General features: G+C 36.4%; 1 protein-coding gene across 1 annotated transcript in view; it reads left to right on the top strand.

Moving 5' to 3' along the window:
* Positions 1–24,856, top strand: part of Dcdc1 (doublecortin domain containing 1) — a 451,021-nt gene that overhangs the window by 343,550 nt on the left and 82,615 nt on the right. The window lies entirely within an intron of this gene.

The following is a 24,856-nucleotide window of genomic DNA, read 5'->3' on the forward strand; positions in this document are numbered from 1 at the left end:
TTTCTGATGGATAAAGCACAGAAGAGAGCACAAACCACTTAAGTGAATTTTAAATGTATGTATTTTGTTTTGATGTTCATTCATTTCTGTGCATTAGAGAGTGAGGATAAAGAAGACAACAGATTCTTGGGGTCATTTTCATTTTTCAAAATTCCCAAGGATGGCAATAGGGTGTTCAAATTGGACTTTGGAGGAGAGTGTTGGACATGGGGGAGCATGCCTGTAATTCCAATGACTCAGTAAGCTGAGGCAGGAGGCTTGAAAATTGAGCTAGCTTCAGAAACTTAGCAAGGCCCTGTCTCAAATTTTAAAAGAAACAATTTTTTAAAAAGGGGCTGGGAGGTGCTAGGATTGTAGCTCAGTGGTAGAGCACTCACCTAGCACATGTGAAACCCTGGGTTCAATCCTCAGCACCACATAAAAATAAATAAATAAAATAAAAGTATTGTGTCCAAGTATAACTAAAAAAAATTTATTTTTTTTTTAAAAAGGGCTGGGGGCCAAGTGCAGTGGTGCAAGCCTGTTATCCCAGCAGCTCCCAGGCTGAGGCAAGAGGATCAAGAGTTCAAAGCCAGGCTTGGCAAAAGCAAGGCACTAAGCAACTCAGTGAGACCCTGTCTCTAAATAAAATATAAAATAGGGCTGGGGATGGGGCTCAGTGGTCAAATGCCCCTAAGTTAAATCCCCAGTACCAAAAAGAAGGAAAAAAAGGAAAAAAGGAGGTTTGGGGGTGTACCTCAGTGATGGAGAGTCCCCAGTACTTAGAAAAAAAAAGAACTTGGGAGGAGAGAGGGTGGTCTGTTCTGTTTTAGTTCAGATTGTATTGTCTCTCCAGTAATATACGTGATCATTATTCTAGAATAGTGTCTCCTTCACATTAAACTAAATAGAGAAAAATATCTATTCTCTCTGCCTCACATGACACGGGCTTTCCAAGGGTTATTTCTCTGCTCTTATTGATCTTTCAAAGTGTTTGACTCATCTAACTACTTCTATTTGTGAAGGCTTTTTTTTTTTTCTTGATTTCTGTCTCACCTCACTGGACACTCTTTTTCTTCTCTTTTTCTGCCTCTTTTTTTCTTTTCTGTCCTAACTCTAAAATGTCAGGTCTCCCAGGGCTCTGTTCTCTGCCCTCTGCCCTTCAACCCCTGCATTTCCTGGATAATCATCAGCTCTGTGACAAAATTCCACCCAGAGGCTGGTGATTACCAAATCCATAGCTCGGGTCCCAACCTCTGCACACTCTGGGATACAGTTTCATGCCAGACATTTCCACTGGGAGGTGTAACAGGGATCTTAAACTGGAATACTCCAAATATAATGATTATTTTCTTTCCCCAAATTTACTCCTTTTCTAGTGATTTCCATCTCCTATTTTCGCAAGCTGAATGGCTGGGCATTTCCTTGCTTTTCTTTTTCGTCACTAGCCTCATCCCAATACCTAATCCATCCTCAGATTCAATTGATGAATCTGTCCATTTATTTTGATTTTCACTAACTTCCAATCCCAGCCACTGCCATCTGTTCTGTAGCAGTTGATTCCTGACTGCTCTGTGTCTACTATTGCCACCCTACCGTCCATTCTCCGTCCAGGAGCCACCTATTAATTTTAAATGAAAATTTTATGTCACTCTCATCCTTAAAACTTTCCATCATGTTTAAAATAAATTCCCAACTTCTTACTTTGGCTTATGAAATACTACAGTCTGCCTCTTGCCAACCTCTCTGACCCCACCTAACATGCAACTGCTGCCCCCAGCCCTCTACTCCAGCCTCCCAGACCCCTGTTCTGCTCCTGAAACACATACTAAGCCTTTTTCCATCTAGATCTTTTGCACCAACCGTGTCTCCAGCCTCATATGAACTTCACATTGCCTCTTTCTTTCTTGTCATTCAAATCTTAGCTTAAAATGCAACCTCCTAAGAGAGGTCTTCCCTGATGACACCACATACATCAGGCACACAGTTGTTCCTTATCATATTGATTTGTCTTAATTCTCTGCATGATACCATTTTCAGTTGATTTTATTTCTCCACTATCAGATCTGTAACAGCAGTGAAATTGTCTCTCTTACTCATGACTGTATCCTGAGTACACAGAACAATTCCTGGCATTGTAAACAGCCAAGAAGTATTCATTGAATGACCCCATCTTATTTGTGATTGCTCTCTCCCTTAAAACAAACTAATAGCATTCTGGGTCCCCCACTTTCTTTCTTCCTCTTGAATAGTAAGAATTATTTTTGCTGGGTCATTTCAGGAAGAATCTTATTCTTTTTTATGCCAATTTTCAGTGTAATGAGTTCTGATTATTAGCAGAGCTTTTTCTTATACTCGGAGTTTCTTAGATTTGTACTACTCTAAGTACATAAAGGGATTCAATTTTGTTCAATTTTTTGAAAAGGCACTATGAATTGTTTACCAAATTTCCATTCTTCCCTCTTCTTTAAGAGTAGAATTAAGAATAGAATTTGGTCTAGCCTAAATACTAAATACTCCAGTCTCCATTGTACATATAGATGGTCTCTGATATAAAATTAGAAGTCATCATGTGATATCCTTGGGAAAACTGTTAAAATTATTAGGCAGGTACTCTATAACACTTGCCTTTTTTCCTTCTTGTCTGGAAAGTGAACATGATAGCTGGGCCCATAGCAACCACTTTGTGAACAAAAGGCAAGAGTAAGGAAAATAAGATGTAAGTGTAGTAGAGAGAAAAAAGACACAGTCTGTGTTCCCAATAATGAATAATTGTCATACCAATTTGGAACTCTCAGTCTTTTATTTATGTATATCAGAAAAGTAACCCTCCATCATATTTAATTCACCATTATTTGAGTTTTCTGCCCTACTGTAAGGGAAATATGGTATTCTCTTCAATGTTGAGAATATAAGAATGTTAATATTAATTAATTATTTCATAAAATGTTCTTCCTAGTTATTTTTAATAAGTTCTTGGGCATCATTTAGTTTTGTGATTTTTCCATAAGTGTTGATTTCCATTGTTCTCTTTTTTGATAGAGACACTATTGCTTGGAAGAAGGATATAATCTTTTGAGTTAAATGATTATGGGTTTGAAATTTGGCCTCATCACTCATCTGAACTCGGGAAAATTTTTTAATTTATCTGGACCTCATTTTCTTCATTTCACCTCATATAATTTTATTACCTCATTTAGTTTTAATATCTCATATATTTTTGTGAGTGTAAAGTGAGGTGATAGAAACTCTATTTCTTGTTGAGATCACACATCTTCATAGGTAGCTACATGTACAAAAATGACATTGGATTACACATTTACACATTTTTTAAATCTTTTTTTATAGCTTTCTTTTTTATTTTTAAAATTTCTATGCCTCAGTGTATACAACTGTACAAAACAAATGGTATCTTTTTTGTAAAAAATGATATTTTAAAATCATATACATTTTTCTATTTTAGCAATGTGTTCACAATTTATATTGTGCATATGACTTTTCAAAACATTATGCTATATAGCTATATCATTTCACTCTATTTATACCAACCCTGTTTTCCACATTTATACACATTTATCTATGTAAATTATATCTTAAATTTAAAAAATTTAGGCATGCCATAAATGGGAATAAACCTGCACATATTCCAATATTTTAACATGGTTATCATCATTTCCAGAATAAGAAAGAGAGAGAATCATTCTGAGGAGAAATTTACAGATATTCTAATTTTAAAACTCAGAAATTGAGAATAATATATTCTCCTGGAAGTGCTCTCACATGAAAGTTATATCAGGCTACGATGGTTTAGAACGGATGTCCCCCAGTCTCGCATGTTGAAGGCTTGCTCCTATGCAGCGGTGTTCAGGGGTGGGGCTTTTAGGACCTCTGAGCTCATCGGTGGATTCATGGTTTGAATGGACTATTGGAAGAGGGTGGAAACTGGAGAAGGCGGGTCCTAGCAGGAGAAGAGGGTTTGTGGGGTGCTAGGCGATTGCTCTACCGCTGATTCCCAGCCCCAGCCCTAGGGGCTGTATCTTATTGCCAGTCTCTCTCTCCCTCTCTCTCTGTGCCTCATGACTGCCACAAGGTGAGCAATTCCACCCTGTCCTGTGTTCCCTGCCATGATGATCTGCCTGGCCACAAGCCCACAGTGATGGGGCCAGCCAACCATGGACTGAAACCTCTCCTTTCACAACAATGAAACACTGACTAACACACAAACTGAAGTTTTCTAATTTCTAGCCCTCCTTCTAGACTTCTCTTTTAGTCAGCTTTTCATCACTGTGACCAAAAGACCTGACAAGAACAACATAGCAGGTAGGCATGGTGGTGCACACCTTCAATCCCCGGAGGGAGGCTGAGATAGGAGGATTCAAGTTTAAGGCCAGACTCAGAAATTTAGAGAGGCCCTAAGCAACTTAGTGAAACCCTATCTCAAAATAAAAAATACAAAAGGCTGGGGATACAGCTCAGTGGTAAAGTGCTCCTGGGTTCAATCTCCAGTACCAAAACAAAACAGCATAGAGGAGGAAAGGTTTATTTGGGGCTACTCAGCTGTTTCAGACATCTCAGTCTGAGATGATGATGGCCAACTCCATTGCTCTGGGCACAAGATAAGGCAAGACCATCATGGCAGAAGGGTGTGGAGGAGGGAAGAAGCTTAGCATATGGCCATCAGGAAGCAGAAAGAGACCTCTGCTTACCAGGGACAAAATATAAACCCCAAAGGTGTATCCCCAGTGACCCACCTCCTCCAGTCACACCCTATTTGCCCACAATTACCACCCAGTTAATCCATTCAAGCAGATTCAGGCACTGATTTGGTTAAACCTCTCATAACCCAGTCATTTCACCTCTAAACTTTCTTGCATTGTCTCACACGTGAGCTTTCGGGGGACACCTCATATCCAAATCATAACAAGTTCCTTCCCCCCAAATCTCTGAGTCACACTTGTTTCTAGCAAGTAATGTTGTTTTGTTTCCTGTGCTAAGACGTGAAGTTTAGGATGCAGAATCCAAAAGTTGTGTTCTTCACTTAATTAGGGAGTCAGTGTCTCCAACGTTGGGATGACTCACAAGGAGAAGGTTCATCAGAAATGGAAGGAGGGTCATCTGATATCTGTGGAAAAGGCATGTGGGCTCTCAGGCCCTGGGACGCTCACCAAGGGCCCTGCATTCTTCATCCTTTTAGCACCCACAGTATTTCTTTTTTTTTTTTTTTTTTTTTTGTGGTGCTGGGGATTGAACCCAGGGCCTTGTGCATGGGAGGCAGGCCCTCTACCCACAGTATTTCTTGCCTAGGTTTAGGAGTTGCCATCCCAGTGTCCCCAAATGTGCTCACTCAGCACATGTGGAAGCGGTTCCCCCTGTCATTTGGGAGGTGCCAATTTACTTCTGTGAGAGACAGGCTGGTTTTCGCATTACACTGCCAACTCTCCTGGCCTTTAAAAAACAGCTGTATGGCTGCCAGCTGACCTGCTTTCAACCAAACAGCTGCTGCTGCAAGTCCAGGGTAGAGTTTGTAAATCCTTGAGGATCCAGAGTCACATTACACCCACGTTTGTTTGAGAGTGTGAAATGTCCAGGTTATAAGGGATATGAGCTGCTTCCTCTTCAGACTGGCTCACAGCGAATGCTGTTCTGGCCTGGCTGGTCTCAACCGACAATGATCAGACTAAATCTAGATGGAGCTAGCGTGTGCACACCGAATTGTATTAATTTGCTATTCTATTTCTCATAGGTGCTCAAGAGACTAAACAGTGAATTTTTATGAGAGAAAAACCTGTCTTGCCCAGGTTATTTTTTAAATGATGCAGTGAGATTAAAAACAGTAATTTTTAAAAATACAATATACTGTTGAATGACATATTTATTGGGGAGGGAGAGAGAAGGCCCAGTGATCAAATTTGGTACATACACATTCCCAAACACAAACGCACACGCACATACAGAGCCATGTCACATGGAGTGACTGTAACTATAGATTTAGGTATCTTTATTTCTGTCTTTGTGAAATAAACTCTAAAAACCATGGAATAAACTCCATTTATTTTTGCTCTTTTTACCTCCTCACCTGTACCCTGCACAGTAATTTTGCTCCCCAGGACAGCTTTTAAGATTCTAATCTTGTTCCTGTCCAGCACTTTTCTCACAGCAGTAAGGAAAGGCCTGGCATTCCTCCACTATTGTACATAAAGGAGAATCCGTTCTTGGAAATAAGAGCATTGTTTATGTTGAAATTCCCTTAGCTTAGCAGAACCTTCGATTATATCGCCCATTCAGATAACCAGATTTTTACCCCCTGTGGTCTGTTTCCATTCTCACAGAATTGTCAACAATTTATTTCTGCTCTGCTGATTATTTGCATGAGTGAGAACAAGAGAGGTGTCTGGGAAATTTTTGATAACTGAGTCATGTATACAAAAACATAAGCACATTTTTAAAAGATGCAGTAGGAGAAAATATAGTTTTTCTGAAAAAATGGCAGATTGAACTTAGTTACTATTGAGGTGACAATTTGTAAACTGTGCCAATTTTTTAAAAATACAAATTCCACCATTAACTTGATTCCAGAGACCATGGAAAACACCTTTATCTGAGGTTCATAAATCTGAAGAATATTATTATTTGAAAAAAAATCCAGTATAGTTGTTTTATTGGATCGCAAAGGTGAACCAAACAATTCTATTATTTTGGTGGAAGTTATGAATTTAGAATTAGACTAGATGGACTTAAAAGTGCAACAGAATACTGACAATAGAAACCCCTTAACCACAAATGAAGATTTTTTTTTTATTTAATGCTCAACATTTTCTTTCCTCTATATTTTTCTGTAATTAGATACTTTCATCTAGAAGCAATAGAAAGTTGACAAAAGCATGTAATGGTCAGTATATTTTGCCTAAGGAAACACTTCTGATTACGTGTTCAGAAATGGGGGAAATGTTGCTTCACACACTGTCATTCACATTGTTGAATATTTACAAGGAGCAGCGAATAGTCAAAGCACAGGCAATTTTGTCTTGGATTTTGTTAAGTTCCATGTTTATGGCATTGTGTACAAAATGCACATAAAAGGCATTTTTTTTTATCTATTCCTGTTATATTAGAGAAGTTCATGCCCCGCTCTTAGCATTTTCCAACACAGCTGTAGAGTAGTTTAAAGCCTATTTTTTAAATAAGTGATGCTCAATTTGTCTTTGATGATCCGGATGATTCAGGTGAGATGGGAGCACGGTCGGGCCCTTATTTGCATAAAAATTAATCACAGAAAAATGTAAATTGATAAAATTTTGCCTGGCTTTTTCCCCCTATTTGAGAACCCGTGGATGGCTCCCAGAAGCAATCATCTCAGTATGGGGCCGCATTGGATGCTGTACAAATGATCACATTTGTGTTGAATACTCACTCATTTAAATGTCAGTACTGATGGGGCGGTACATCAGGAGAAAAAATGAAAAATAAATACACAGCAGCTGAAGACTATCAAATCCGTGGGCACTCTTTAGAGATATATGATCTAATGTGAAAAAATTGCAGATTAATTATCCTTTTTGCAAAATGGTAATTGTTTTAGTATCACACCAGAAAAAATCTGCAATTTATTTGGAATCAAACAAAAAACAGTAATGTTAAATACGTCATTACATCATTGTGTTTATTAGAAGCCTGCAATTAATTCCTAAGGCTCCTTTGGTCTTTAAAGCTGCATAATATGAAACAAAAGGATGTTGCTATTAATTTTCAAGCAAATGCTTATCTCTCCAATCAGTCTGACTGGTGTGAAGGAAGAGGCAGTGTTATGAAATCTGGGGACACTGCATGTTAATGTAATTTCATTGTGCTACTGACACTTCTGATAATATATCCACAGATCCCATTTGAAGTTTTTTGTTTTGTAGTGGGTAACTTTAACTCACCTGGGAAGAAGTTTTGGGAAAGTGTCTTCTAAACAAAAGATGCCTAAAGAAGAAACAATAGCAATGTAAATATCAGGGGAAATAGTCAGAAACTGTGAGACCTGAACAAGAGAAATTCCTTGGATCACTTTCAGTGCAGCATGAACATGAATGAATTTTAGACATGTCATTTATATTTATCTGAAATTAAGAATTTATCTTAGCTGTTGTAATGAAACAATTAAATCCCAAAATGTTATCACATAAAAACCAGTATAAGCAAGGCCTTTGTAACTGTAAAAAATGAGTGAAAGGCACTTATTATTGTTATTACTATTATTTTTATTTTTACAATTCATATGAGCCATGTATCTTTGTTTCTGGCTAGCTCTCTCTCCTTGACTCAATGTTTCCACTGCTTTGGGGGTTTTGGTGTTCAGTTTCTTTGCAGTATTCTAACCCAGATAGAGTATAGATTCTCTTTATTATTCCATAAGCTCAGCATAGATTTTAAATGATTGAAGCTGTATGACTGTATCTTCATTAGCCATGGATGACGATGTTAAAACACAGCCTTTCCACCTGACGACGTACAAAACTACTATGGAATTAATGTAACATTAACCAAAGTTGGTTGTGGCAACATACTAAAAAATTTTGAGATGGTTGGAATCTCCTGTTATTGCCACAGTTGCTTTGTAGTTAGCTTAGTGGCCAGACTTTAATATTTCAATTGACCAACACTTAAAGATGATGCCTACTTTTGAGATTAAATGTAAGTGGGTATATAATAATAGATAACACTATGGGGTACACACCATTTATGTTATTTAACAATAATATCACATTTAACTCTAGGAGTCAGACTTTTCAGATTGATGAGTATGAGCCAGACATTGTTCTATTCCTTTATAAATAATGATGTGTTTAATCTTTATAGAAACTGTCTGAAGTAGTAGTTGGGTCGTCCCAAGAATGACATGCCCAAAGTGACCCAGTCAGTCACAGGTGAAGCCGAGACTCAGTCCCAGGGGTCTGGCATCAGACTGCTTGTTTTCAGCCACTCTGCTATGCTGACAAAGGCCCATTGGGTACCTCTAGGTGCCAGGTCAGGTGCCAGATGGAGTCTTGACAAGAGAAAGGATTTTATGTTTTTTAACTTAGAATTTCCATTTTATAACTGAAGCTTGAATCTTTTTGATTTCTAATAAGCATGTGTCAAGTAACACATTTAAAAATTTCATTTGATTTGGAACTTTAAGTAGTTTACATTTTATGTCATTTTCAGACCAAAAGGTAAAGAACGAGCTTCTTTGTCCACTGTAAAATGTCTCATGAACAGACACCAATTTTCTGGGCAGTGTTGTCAGTTTTGAGATGGGTCATTAAAGGCACTAAAAGAGGCCTTTGTCTTATTTGACAGAGTTGGCTATTATCAAAATCTTTGGGAAAGTCCGTATGTCTTCATTTCTTTCTATTTCCCTGATATATGTCATTGGTTCACATAAAGACATTATTTTCATTCATTGATAAAATCCATTCATTTATTCATCTATCCATCCATTTAATCAAGTCTTCTCCTAAAATTTGCAGAGTTAGGATAAAAACACAAATAGAGGCTCCCTCCTCATACCCACCCCTCTTCACAGCACCAGCTTTATCCAGCACCATAATGTGCTTCTAAAAGGCATGGGCAGGGAGCCGTGCCAGCTCTATGTCCAGTGTTTGCCCCTCCACACCTGACTACTTCTCACTCTGAGGGGCTGCATACCAGTATCATGAACTGCTTTCATGATGGATCTGGGGAAGAAGCGGTTCCAGTCTCTGAAGCAAGTTTGTGACTGTTTAGCTAGACAACCCAGAGGTCTTAGAGAATGGTCTAGAATTAGAAAGGAGGCACCTCCCCTTGTTTGGCTTTGTGGACTCTTTGCCCGCCAAGTGAAGCAAGACGCCATAGGCAGGGTCCCTGGCTGCTCAGGTCTGCAGTTGATACTGCTTAGCATATTACAAATATTTAATCCATGTGGGTCTATGCCAGATTCTGTTCTAGGTACTATGTGTGCACTGAAAAGACAATTCTATTGAAATTTGCAGACTAGTAGAAATATACACCATTTCTCCTACTTTAAATTTTAAGACAGTTACAGTATCAGGCTGTGGTAAAGGTAGAATTGTTTACATGTTTTTATTAAAGAGTTTCCTTTGTCTAACACACTGCCTTAGAAGAAAATAGAAAGAGCCCTTCTGAGAGGCTAAGAAATTGCCACGGCTTCTTGTTTCTCATAAAAGTTCTCAGTTTTGCTCTGATAGAACAGAGAGAGGATTGTTTCACATCCTGATTTTAAGTTGTCTCAACAAACATTTATTGGGCACCTTCTTTATAATAATCACACATGAACTGAACTGTTAAAATTACTGCACAAACTAGGTCACCTTCTGGGCATTTAAGTCTCTTTATGTCTAAATATGGTATATTTTGCCTTGAGAATTGTGGGATTTGCTGGGCTGTAGAGATCCAAGTTTGCCATAAACTCTTCTTGCAACCAGCTGAACAGGTCTCCCTGAAACTCGTTTTGAGAAATTGTAGGTTAAATAAATTATCTAACCAATTCCTTCGCATCCAACAGAAGAACCATCTAGACCTGAAGGTTGGTAAACTAAAGTATTCCTTACCCACCTTTGATAATAGTAATGGAAAGAAAACACAGATAAAATGTGTTGGGCATTTCCTCAGTATGTGCTGCCTCAGGATTTCATCACACCTAAAGGGTAGTTCTGAAGTACAAGAGTTATGCAACTTCCTACAGATATTTAAGTATGTTGGTGGGGCAGCTAACTCTACTAATAAATACCCACCTGATTTTAAGACTTCCCATTATGAGTTAATTAGAAAACAATTTGCCATTAAGACCCTCGAGACATAGGGGCTTTTCAACAGGGTACCTGCCAGCCTGGGATCAGGATATAAAAGCCACACCACAGCCTTGCACTAATCACAGTGCATGGGGTTGGAAGAAAAGAGGCATTGGAGGAGAGAAGGGATCAGTTGAGTTTATGCCTCTCATTGGCCCACAGATTCCCTTAACACAATTCTATTTGGAGAGCTACCATTTAAACATTTGCCACTTGGAAAACATATGTCATGGGAATGAGGAATCTTGAAAGCAGGCATTTCATGGTTTATTATACAACATTTTATATATACAGTAGTCAAATATAGATCCATAATAAGCAATCGTGGCCATTTATATAGACAGAGAAGTCTGTAATCTATTTGTTCCTTAAATCATGCTTTAAATTTCTAAGAAAATGTTTGTTTTTCTTCTTGGATCTATAAACTATTCTACTTATAGGGGTCTGTTCACATTCGTTATCCCTCATTGACCTCATCCTGCTTCTCTTACTGTCCCTAAATTAGATAGACAAATTATCTGTTTCTCACATATTATTACTTACTCTTATGCCATGTTGCAGTACTCTGCTGTTGAGTACCTCAAATGTGGCTAGTGTGGCAGAGGAATACATTTTTATTCTTATTTAATTTTAGTTTATTCAATTTTTTGTAATTCTCAAACAGCCAAATTTGGATAGTGACCACCATATTGGACAGACTGACTTTAGACAAAGGATCCTTGTTACTTCATTGCATTTATGGGCTTCCTATTAATACTTATTATTTTCCCATACTTCAAAGATCCCCTACCTCATCATTTCTCTTCCCTAGGTGGCTTCTCTTGACCTTTTCATGGAATGTCTTCTTTCCTTTCCAGTTGCTCCTTGGTTTTATTCTCAGAAGCTTTCTGGGATCTTTGGTTGATAGAATTAAAATGTGATTCTCAGTAGACTATCTATAGACCTTAAGAGCTGTTTGGAGAAATATTTCAAAAATACTTCTGAGAAACTGTCATTAACTTATTCATGACTGCATGTTTCTTTGGATCCATCCTAAGTAGAGATGATTAAAGATCATCCCATAATTCCTGTGTATTCACACAGAACCACCTTTGTGTGAGCAGTAGATTCCTTACCGCAGACCTCAAACCTCAGGAGAGTCTACATTTTGAAATGCCTGTCTTAAAATTTTCTAAGACCCTTGTAGTTACTGGAACACAACTTTAGCCTGGGATCATGTGGGTTCCCTTCTCATTTCTACCCTTTAGGGTCCTCTCAGATCCTTTGCCCATTGTGTGAAGTTAGATTTCCTGAGAAGTTCTGGGTCCAAAGTGTTGCTTGGTGGATGGATCATACCTGCTGGTTATCACAGTATTTCTTTTGTAGAATAGTATGGAGACCAGGCCTCAATAATGGTACTGACATGATCATTCTGGGTGACTTTCATTCCTGTCAGATGCAGGACAAGTTCAGGGCTTTGTACCCAAGCTTATTTTTGGATTCGAGCTGTGCATGTGACTGTGTGTTGTCTTTCAACTGTATGTGTTCTGAGTATGTACCATGTGTAGTCTATAGCACTCTACTTTATCATGTGTACTTCTCTACTCCCTTCCAAGGCAATATTAATACAAATGGGTTCCAATTAGCCATGGCACTGGTATTACATGGGGCAGGGGGAAGAAAAGGGTTCCATAAAATGTGTCAGAAATTGTACATTTTATGATAATAAACACAGTGATATGGTTCCTCAATCTAAGTGGTGTCTACACTCCATGAGGAGTATTCAAAAACATCAATTGAGCAATAAAACAATGCACAAATATCTCTTCCCTACCCATTATGTTAAATCTTCCATAATCACTATATCTCACATAAACCATAAATTTGGGGATGCATTTTGAAATTATACTGTTTACATGACAAGTGCCCCCACAAAAAATATTTTTTGCAAGACACTGAACACTGTAGGGATGTCCCTAAAACAAGAAAACAACTAACTCTGTCTTTAATTATAGTATTTCTGAAGACTTATCCTCATTGCCTATAAGAAAATTTCTTGAAAAACTTAAGGTGATCATTGGATAAACTGGTGGATGAACATCAGAGGAAAGAACAAACAGGAGATAAGTTAATGAAAGAAGCAGTGAGAATTAGTAAAGAGATATATGCACTGGCAATGGTGGCAGCAACATGTGACAGTTCCCTAGAGACAGATAGTAGAAAAGATAGTTAAAAGGCTCTGAAGAAGCACAGGAAAAGGTCAAAGACAGGACAATTGAAAAGAACCAAGATTAGAAAGTATAAAGGATAATGTGTTGTGACAAAGAGACTCTAAATCACTTAGGCTTATGCAGACACTCATTTCTCCCTGCATGATAGTTTATAGACAGGTGGTGCTACAGAGCTGCTAGGTGGAGCTTCCATTCTTACCATGTGGCTTCCATCTGTGAGACTGAAGTAACTGGTCTACCTCTTGCCATCCCCAGCTAATGGGATGGACAAAAGAGACCAGAGGAACACACATGTGATTGCGTTAAGGGTGAGGTATGTGAACAGTACACATCACATGCACTCACAGCTCATTTGGTCAAAACTTTGATATATGGTTACCCTTGAAAGCAGAGGATAGGAAAGGTTACAGTTACTAATATGGCATTATGTTAAAATGTGGATGTGTAATCGATGTGATTCTGCAATCTGTATTTGGGGTAAAAATGGGAGTTCATAACCCACTTGAATCGAATGTATGAAATATGATATGTCTAGAGTTTTGTAATGTTTTGAATAACCAATAAAAAAAAAGAAAGCAGAGGAATCTTGCCCCTAGGTGAATAACTAAAAATCTATCACTGCAGAAAGAAGGGAGAGTTGATTTGAGGGATAACTGTTATTTTCTGAGGTGTATAAATAGAGACAATGCTTTAAGCAACATTAATTGTCTGGACATAAAAGGCTAGGAACAAAAGCTGTAGATATGAATCACTTTCTTCTAACTAGAACTCTGTGCTCAAAGAATCATGTTTTGGAGTTAGTATATAATATCAGGAGATTGTATTCTTCCTTGGATTCTTGAAATAGTCTTTCTCTTCTTCCTTTCACCATCTCAGAATCTTTATTCTCCATATATACAAAATTCATGCATCCTTTAAGGAGTCTGTCCCCCTCATGGTTTCTTTTTATAATACCAAGCTCCTATTATTTTTTTTTTACTTCCAGAATGTTGAAATTACCATTTCTTTCTCATTGAATCAGTCATGTCTTGTATTTTTTTTTTTAAATTTTCTCAGGCATACAATCTTAGCTTTTTCATGATGTACTGTAACTTTTCTAAGGGCAGAAGCTCTTCCAAACTTCTGGATTTCCTGAAATGTCTATCATAGTAACAGGGGAAGAGAACAGGTGCTCAATAGACAGTATTCATTTCCCTTGCTTACACAAAAATAGATACAGGAACTTCGGGGAGTTTGTCCACTAAAGATCTGAGATGCCAAAGCTAACCCATATAGATGATAAAACAGATTCAAGAACTCAGAGATCATATGGGATTCTATCATAAGCCAACATGGTTGAAGAAAGGATTTGTTTTTTAAACAGTCTTCTTGTACTTGGTAGAGCCTTTACTATAGTTGCAAGGAGAGCTGTGCTTTTACACTAAGTATGAAACTCTCTGAGTATGAGAGATAATGATAGGTTTTTAGTGCCAAATATAGATTATTTCTATGTTTCCAGAATCTTAATAGCCTGGAAGCTGAACCAACTAGAAAAACAAAACAAAACAGAGCAGGTAAAAGACTTACTTTTTTTTTAAGAGAGAGAGAGACAGAGAGAGAGAGAGAGAGAGACAGAGAATTTTTTAATATTTATTTTTTAGTTTTCGGTGGACACAACGTCTTTATTTTATTTTTTATGTGGTGCTGAGGATCGAACCCAGCACCCCATGCATGCCAGGCGAGCACATTACTGCTTGAGCCACATTCCCAGCCCCAAAAGACTTACTTTAAGAGGGAAACTTTCAAGAGATGTTAAGAGTGGTATATTTATATTTTATATTTATATATTTTATATTTATATTTATATTTTATATTTATCTGTATATCCATTTACTTTCTAAACTTGATATATATGTTTTGCTGGCAATTATCATTAATGGACCATAGTTTTCTCCCATATTTCATAATTTTTCCTCAAAAAATAACTTTAGATTGTGTTAAAGGGAATAATGATCTTTAATTGAGTAGAGTATAACATAAAATCATGGAAATTATGATGAAATAAATATTCGTTTCAATGTAGTTGTTTAAATGGTTCCTCATTCTTAGAAATTCCCAGTTATGCAAGACTGGATAGTGATCATAAAGCCTCTCCCTCTTTGCCCTCAAATTCCATTAAAATCTGGTTTCCATTTTAAGTAATTTGCTAATTATCAAAATAATGTAAAGAGATGGAACAAAGGGGTCTATATAATAAGATAATGAATAATTATATTTATATATATTAGTTTGTACAAAATGTGCCAAAAAGAAACTAGAATAATGTTTAATATGTAAAAATTACTTGATCTCTGTAAATTTTGGCTTGCAAATTAATAATGCTTCAGTGTTCAGTACCTTATTTCTATTGGGGTAAATTTATTTACATATGAACTATTAAATTTACTTTTAATATTCAGTGTAAAGTAAATGGTAGATTAAAGTATTTCCTAAGTGACACTGGTAAAAGACTAGAGAGTGAGTGTTTTCAGCTATTCATGTGTGTAGTTCCTGAATGATTTCTTCCCTATATACAGAATTAGAACCTTAGAAGTCTTTAAAACAATTCAAACCAGGGTGATTTTGTAGGGCTTTTATAAAATCTCATCAAAGTAGGCCATTATTAAATTTTTTTACAATCTATTACTTTCTCTTATTGTTTTCTTTTTCCAGAAAAGGGGTACTTAAAGTCAGTCTTATAAAATGAATCCTACCAAAATCAATGTATAAAATATATCATTGTGTTACATGAATAACATGCGGTTCACTGTTTCTGAGGAACCATGCAATTTTAAATTAATTATAGATGAATTCTAAGTGGTATAATCTTGTGGCTCAGATAATCTTAGAAACTGAAAAGTAATCATTTAAATAAGTAAGCAGGTTTTAGTCTAAAGTTAAAAGTTAAAGAGTTTCATTGACAGTGGTGGGATGTGAATCTGATCATGTTTACATGCATGTTTGTCAGAGTGCTGAATTGGGTTGAAATTTGCCTGAGTAACTATTATTTACTGTATCAGGTCCAATTTCTATATTGTATCATTTCATTACTATGTTCATTACATTGTTGGAAACAATATCATTGTGTCCTGATAGAATATGAAAAAGACTATTTCTTTTTAACTAGGAGACATTTAGGTTTGTTTTATTTTGCTGTTGGTTTCCAAGAATGTCAAATAATATCTTTCTGTCTCAATGAGTGCAGTCTGACACAAATATTCATAGCCCACTACAGTCTTGTAGTTCCATCAAAAGCTCTAGATTAATTTTATTTTATTTGCCACTACTTTATAAAATTAATTGAAAGATCTTTCTGGTGGAGCAGTGACTAAATTAAACAGATTGAAAATTAATATGATCAATTCTGGACTCAGTTTTTGAGAGAGAAGATGTTTGTCAGCCAAAATATTAAAGAATGACCCTAATTTTTGTTCTTTTTGTTTTAATAAACCTAGGAGGGCATCATAACTTTGGTCATATTTTTATCCATGAGTGTGCATTCTCATAAAGTATCATAAATAGAATTTTACTTTTATTGGAAAGGTAGAGTTAATAAAGGCACTATTTTAAATAAAACTGCTTTGGGACCTTATTTAGTTACCTTGTGGGATGTGTGCATATGATTATTTTCAGATAAGTCTTTCCAATACCTGAGATATTTTGTTTTATATATTTCTTTTAAAAATACCAATTAGGGCTGGAAGGTGTAATTCAGCAGTGGAGTGCTTGAATAGCATGTGTGAGGCTCTGGGTTCAATCTCCAACAGCACCATGGATAAAACCCAACAACGACTATCCAAGAACACCCCGTTTTTACTGAAGTGAAAAATGGAGAACATTAAATAGAAAGTTCTCCAGGGGCAAGAAAAAGCTTGCCTACAAACATTGCATGAATCACTGTCTCCACCTAGTGCTGGCTTTAAGAATTAGAATTTCAGAGACCTTACTGATGCTGTAAAGTTCTAATTTATGTTATGCACATGTACTATCATTATAGCTGGGCCTGCTAGTGCCATTACACTTAAGGGTCTGTCAGCTCTTCATTTATAACGCAGAATATTAAGAGGTCTATTGCTTTTACATAAAAGCTCATGCTGTGCCAGAACTCTGTATTCTAATGGCCTTTGCTCTATGTGAATGTTTATTAACAGTGTAAGTTGAACTTGACCAGCTCATTTTAAAGACACCCTGATGGGCTGAAGTTATATAGGCACTGCAACCAGAAGGATGATTTTTTTTCTTTGATTTAAAAACTTTAGAAGTAAACTAAAAAGAGATTTTTGCACCCATACCTGTATGTTTATATAATTCAGAACCACATTATATACATAGTTAAGTTTCAGTTTTGCGCCTTTACACTTTAAGATCAAATCCTATTCCCAGCAAGAGATTATTTAAATTTAACCTATATTCTTTAGTGGCAACATAATTTTTTGAGAGTATGTTCAGCTAGAGATTACAGTTGCTCCTACCTCTGTCTTTTGGAGTTTTAATGGTAGTTTCCCAGTAAGCAGTAGCCTTGGGAAAGCTTCTATGCTGATGTTTTATTAGGAGCACAATCCTAGGTCAACAAAAGTGAAAGAAAGATGAAAGCAAGGAAATAATGTACTAAGTGGTGTGTTATGGGTTTGACTATAGCCTTACAAGTGAACTCACTGGAACACCTTACATCTAGGCTTGTAGAACCTATGTATCTTGGTGAAGAAGATAAAGAAATTTACTCATTTGTTCCTTCTTGTTTCTGAGTTCTTCTTAGAGTTTACCCCAGGAGACATTAACTGGCACACTCCCTTGTTATGTTATATTACTGATCCTTTCAGGACCTTTAAGATAGTCACTGGAGAAGTCAGATCCCATGCTTCATAGGGAAGTGTTTCATTCATTCCCAGAATAAGTGGAAGGAATGGCCAGCCCTGGGAAATGGAGCCACTCTGGTTCCTGATTCTGTGGATATGTTAAGTCTTAGCCCTGTCTCTGGAAACATATGAGAGAGTTGATACTGTTAGAAAATGAAGTTACCACTGTGGTAGCCTAGGATCTCTCTTCAGCATGTGGATAAGGCCAGGTGTATTTGGTGAGGCACATAAACTGGGCTCATTAAAATCCACCTTTTATGCCACTTGGATCCATTTGTACCTCTAATAATATCTAGATTTCATAGACAAGGACAAAAAAGATGTCTTCAGTTCTGCCTCAAGAGGGGAGGTGATAGTTTGGGACTTCAGTGTGGTCATCTGCTGGATTCTTCTAAAATGACTCAAAAAGGATTAGCAAGTCAAGCCGAGCCTCAATCCTATAGTTACAGTTGGTCTGAGACTAAATAGGCATCAGCTTCCTCCATCTATTCTAAATTTATTATTTGCCAACATTTTGGCTAGCCTGGTACTTTACCAAGTACATTATCCTTGAGAGGTCTTGCTCTTACCAGACTCTTGCTGCTGCAACTGTCCATTCATTCTTTTCACTGGGCATAGAAGTAATAAGAGATACCTTCAAGGTCTCCTGGGTTTTAGACTTTCACTTACATTATGTAGGAGCAAATTTTAGTCTTTGTAGCAATCAACATCGATTTTCCAATCAGTAGAGTGACTCTTATTGAGCCCAATAATCTACTGGCATGAGAAGCCCAAAGTGACTAGATAATACAAAAGCTTCCCCAGATCAGTGGAAAACTTACTGAATTCCTGAGCAGAAGTGTTCCCATAGTGAAAATCAGTACTCTAATCCAGCAAAGACTAAAGGTTTAGAAACAGGGAGTGGGTCACTAGAAATGATGGCAAAAAGGGCCAATCTACCCATTAATAATGGTTTCTAAACCCACACATTTGAGTATTTGAGGACAGAACACCAGTTCTTGCTAAAATCACTGCATATATTGGTTCTGTAGGATGATACTATATACCTGCAAGTGATTTCCCAAGGTGGAGTCTTGGTTCCAACTTCAAGCATTGCTCCATTCTGTCAGGCCAGCTGCTGAGGGTGATAATGTATAATGTAAGAGAAGTGAATCCTGTGGCTCACTGGCAAACCTTCTTTGTTATAAAATATGTCTCTTATATGTATATGCTGTGGGCCAGTGGATAAACATTCTGGTAGAGGCACTATGGATATCCTGTCTACTTTGTTGTTAAGCATCTCTTCTGTGATAGATGTTCTCTGGTAGTATTAATATGAGAAATAAAAATTCACATGCTTGGTAACCTCCCCCTAAGTCCATTCACATACTTCTTGGAATTTCATGTCCCTTACCCATGTTTGACAATTTTCTCTTCTTGAGGTTTCTTATCAACAGGTCAAACATTAGTCACTGCCTACAACTCTGGTTGCCTATTGTTTTCTACAAAGTGGATGACCAGGTATTCTATTCCCAGCTCAACTTATTTGGGACAAATTCTTTTTGCCACTGCCCTTTAGAGCCATACCAAGTGGGACTGTGATGTAGCAGTAGTCCACAGTGACTACTAGCACTGGTACTAGTCACATGAACCAGTCTAGACTATTTCTGTTATTTATCAAATGCTGTAGATAAACCACCTGAGGTCATAGTTGTGAGTTAAGGGAGAGGCATTAATGCAATAGACTCAGCCTTTTTCATTTGCTTGAACCTGATCTAAATGTATCACTTCTATTATACAATGAGGTGTATCTGTCTTACCTTATGTCATGGAGGATGTGACTATACCTGGTTCATGATGAATGGCTCAATTTTTATGGTCATTTTACAGTTCATTTTCTAGTACTCAGTCTCACACACACAAAAAGCTTTTCAAAATTTGTTTTTCCAAAACAGGATTATTTTCTGATGCAGACAACATAGTCTTACTCAGAAACTTAGTGTCCATACTGTACTTCTCTTATTAGGTTTTCCAGAGACTTCAACAGCACCCATATCACCTCAAATTCCTTTAATGTCACAGAATGTGCTAGGTCACATCACAGAAAAGCTTATACCACAATATGGATCTATTTCTGATACCGCTCATGTCCTGGACTCCTGTTGAAATTGGCAGTCTTCAGGATTACCTGGTAAATGCATCAGAGCAATATTTTGAAGCATGACAGATGTTGACTAAAAAATCCAGAAGAACCTATATCAATGCTGTACCTTAGTCTTTGTCATATGAGGTACAAGATGAGACTTGTACTTTATCATAGAGTAATATCCCTGCATGCATAGGCCAATGGTACATCTCTGTTACTCTGTTGATGTGGCAGGCCCTGAATTTTCAAAGGTTTTATTTTCCAACTTCTGGCACACAAGAGGAGACTAACAATTTTTGGTTACTAACATGGGAGAAAACTTGGAGAATATTGTTTCCCAGGAATCAAGTGAAGAAAGTATTTTAAGGAGGAGGGAAGCTGGGCATGGTGGTGCATGCCTGTAATTCCAGCTACTCAGGAACTATTCAGAAGGCTAAGATCCCAAGTTCAACCCAACCTTGGCAACATAGCTAGACCCCTAAAAAAAATGAAGGAATAAGGGCTGGGATGTAACTCACCTAGACTTCTTACCCATTATGTGCGAGGCCCTGGGTTTAAGCCTCAGTACTACACACAAATTAAACAAAAATAAAACAACAACAACAAAAAAAAACAAAAACAGAAAAAAAGTGAAGGGAATGAGAATTTGTCAGACACTGCTGTTGTTAATTTAGTTATGTTTTAAGAATTGATCTTTGGTCTTGGTAATGTAAAAACCTTATGAGGTTGGGGCTGGGGTTGTGGCTCAGTGGTAGCATGCTTGCCTTGCATGCGTGGGGCACTGGGTTCGATCCTCAGCACCACATAAATTAATAAAATAATAAAATAAAGGTATTGTGTCCTTCTACAACTAAAAAAAAATTTAAAAAACCTTATGAGGCAGTTTCACTGGTGTTTCAAAGACAAAAATTTGAATTGGTTTATGAGAAAAGAGAAAGAGAGGAGAAAGAGACAAATCTTTTATTAAAGAATTTGCTGTAAAGGGACACAAAGAAATAAGGCAATGACTACAAGAGGATGTAGGGTGCAGAGAGGATTCCTTTTTCATTTTTATTTTCTTTCAAAGATATTTGACTGTCAAACATTATACAGATGGAATGACCCAGAAGGGAAGGAAAATTAATGGTGCAGGGCAAGAACAAAGTCCTAGAGGAGAGAAGATAAGGATCTGGGGCACAAGGAAAAATGTTGGCTTAGATCAAGAGCACAGACAGCTCCATGGTGGCAGGAGGGCAACAGAGTATATGCAATCACAGCAACAAGGACTGGTAGATTTGCTGGTGAGAGGATGAGGAAAGTCTTTTCTGTCCACTTCTCTTTTCTCAGCAAAATAAGATTGCCAGCAGACATCAAGAAATGGGCAATGGAATCTGAGAGGTTTAATGAAAAGGAATTGATGTGCCCCTCTCACAATAGGGCTGGAGTCCACCTGAGGTTTATGTCATAAATTTAACATGGTAAATGTTAGCACAATCAGATATGATGCTTCCTTTTATAACAAACGTTTTATAATGACTTCTTTACTATTACAAAATAAAATTCATAGTTAAGAGAACCTGATCATCACGATAACTTTTGAAGAAATGCCTGTCCTATAATGACAACGGTAATCAAAGAAAAATAGCTTGGAAGTAAAAGTAATATATACTGTAATGTAAAATCTCAGCCCAGCTGTCTAGAAAACATTATGAAGTTTGTATATACTTGTTCCTCTATACAGAATCACCTGAATATGTGAACCACAAGTTTCAAAGTATACAACTATGTTATATTTGTTGCCAAGAATGGTGATGTCAATAGTGATATGATTTTTGCAAAAAAGTTAATGATATGAAAGAAACAGATCTATCCTTGAGGGAGATGAATTAGTAGAGAATTCAGTGTGTATTAAAATTGTGCAAAGAAACTTTGTGTTTTGTATAAAATATAGTTTGTTTTTAGAATCAGGCAAATAGATTTTTTTTTGCCTCCATGAATGCTCAGAGAAAAACTGTAAAATTTGTGGTATGCAGGTCTAACTTCTTATACTTTCACATACATTTGATATTTTTAAACTCCTACCAGTTAAATGAGAACAGTCCTCCAAGTCATTATGACAACCAAAACAGTCCTAATTCTCAAAGCATTTTCAAATAAGTTCCTATTACTTCCCACCATCACCAAGCTCTTATAGTAATTCTGTTCATGATTATTTTTTCTCCAACCTTTGCTCAACTGTTGAGATATAGGTATTAAATTCAAAGCATAGAGAACTGGACTTAACAATACTTGGTTTATATTTTTTCAAGGTGAGTGCAAAGAAGGAAAAGAGGGATACTGGGTTGAGAGTGAAGACAAAAGAGTGGCTATAACACTATACCATGAATCTTGGCTGAGAACGAAGGGAAGGGATACCCCCCTGGCTCTGGAGTATGAAAGGCAATAGAGGAAATGGATTGGAGCATCTGGTACAGTTGAGGAATTGTTGGCACAGGCTACTTAAATACATAAATTGGAGAAAAGGGAGGTGATGGGAAGGTGGCCTTGAAATTGGACTTGGAAGTGGTTTCAATTATATGTGATGCCTGGTTTGGGATTGTGTCCATGGGAAGGGTAGGTAGATAAGAAATGAGGTTAAGTAAACAGGAGGCACTGAGAGGCCAGGGTAGATTGTCTACTTAGTATTGAAAAGATGTTGAATGATTTTAGGAGCAAAGGTGGAAAAAACAAAAAAGTAAGCCAGGGTGGTAAATTCTTTAATAAATGGGAAGGGAGGATACAGGAGAACTAATATGAATTCAATAAAAAGGGTAGTAGGTGCTATAGGTTACAGATATGTGTTTCAAAACACCGGGCATCTTTGGAGATGGATAGAGTAACAGTAACCTGAAAATGGCTCTGCAGGACAAGAAGAGAGCTTTCACATCTCCAGGTCTGGAATAACTTAATGTGTGATTGAGAAAACTACTACAAAAGAGGGTTTCAAAAGAAACAGGTCATGGAGATGGCCAGGTATTCAGAAAAATAAAACAAAAAAAAATTGATGATTTAAATATGTGTGTTTTATCTACAATAACAAGAGTTTACCACCTTTGGAAATTGTTCAGCTTGAATATGTTTGATGAATGGATTTTTTATTTCTCTTTAGACTTGATTTCAGCTTATGGAATATGTATTGTCTTGTATATAGCTAACACTTTATGAGGTATTAAGAGAAAATAAGACATATAAAAATCATCATTCAGATAATAAGTGTATGAGTTCACTCTCAGTGAAGGGAAATATAACATGGGAGCTATATTCTACCATTGCCTGTCTTCTGAGAACTATCAACTTTATTTTTTCTGGTTCCATGTTGTTTAGAAATAGGTCTTTCCTGTTCCCACTACCTCTTGGTGTCTGGGCCCCATGCATTTCCAGCAAGCTTGTGGGAAAACTGGGCCCTTCAACATAAGGTGGAGTACTGCAGATGGTTTGATAGGGCTGGTCAATCTTAGAAATTTTTTCAGGGTCTGATGACCATCCTATGTGCTAGAAAATTATGGGTGATGTGTGGTTCCTATATTCTCCTTCACTAATCAGTGATGTATTTTATTAATAAATGTCCATCATTTCATTTTTAGGACCAGTTTTTTTTAGCTATGGTGATTTTGACATAACATTACATTTTATTGGTTAATATTGATTAAGGAGTTTTACATATATAATTATATGTATTATTGCTGTATCTTTCTTAAATTGCTAGTGATTGACTTTATTATGAAGCTTATCTTCCTTTCATGGAATGAATTAACTAGTTTTCTATATCTTTTTGGTTTAGAATATATTATATAGCATAAAAAATGATATATTCCATGACCTATGAAATTATATATGTGAGGATGTTTTCTATTTGAAATCCATAAAATTTTCTTTTCAGAAATTCATTTATTTTATCAGAATTATTGCATTTATTATTAAGCATGCATAATATACTCTCACTTTTGATCTTCTGTATTAATAATTTAGCTTAATTTTCCCATTTAGTTTGTGTTATTAATCTAGATTTGTTTGCAAAAGATTTGGTATTTTCTTTTTTTATTTCAAAAACATTTCTTCAAAACATTCCACTGAAGATTACTTTTACAAATTATTTAGTTATATTTAAATCTCAATTCCCCTTCACCTATTTTCCATGGGATAATTTTATGTTTTTAAAATAAGTGATTGAGTTGAAAGCTTCATTAATTTACCTTCTTGATGTAGCTGTTAATAAATAAACACTTCGAGTTTAATTTGAATATAAATCTAGATATATACTATAAGTTTTCACATAGATTATTTTTATTGATTAAGTAGCTATTGATCATGTTAATTTTTTCCTATCTGATAAATAATATTTGGGGAAAGAGATGTGCGGATTTTAAATTATTATATGATTCAAACTGTAAAATTTAAACTTCCACTTATATCTAAATATATTTTATTATTTGTCACAATGTGTGTGAATTTTATTTTACAATTGTGTTGAAGTTTACTTTGTGTGTATTTAGCAAATATTACAGATGTTCAGAAAATGTTGAGAAAGACAGACGGTTAGACCACAATGTGTATAAATAAATGATCATAATTACATTTATTTGTTAGAGTGGTCAGATATTTTATGTCTTTATTTATTGCTTTTTTAAACATAAGCTATCATTTTAATAAGCCATTGTAGTTTGTAATTTGTTGATCTTGTAATAATTTCTCCCACAATAATTGTGTGTATATTAGTTTCTCTCTGAATATCTAAAAGCTTTGTTTGATGTCATTATTATTATAAAATGAGTCTTTCTTTTGTGTTAAATTCCTCAGTCTATTATAATATTGACAATTCTGTCTTAATTTAACATG

Source organism: Marmota flaviventris, chromosome 9 (genome assembly GCF_047511675.1).
Source record: "Marmota flaviventris isolate mMarFla1 chromosome 9, mMarFla1.hap1, whole genome shotgun sequence".
Lineage (NCBI taxonomy): Eukaryota > Metazoa > Chordata > Mammalia > Rodentia > Sciuridae > Marmota > Marmota flaviventris.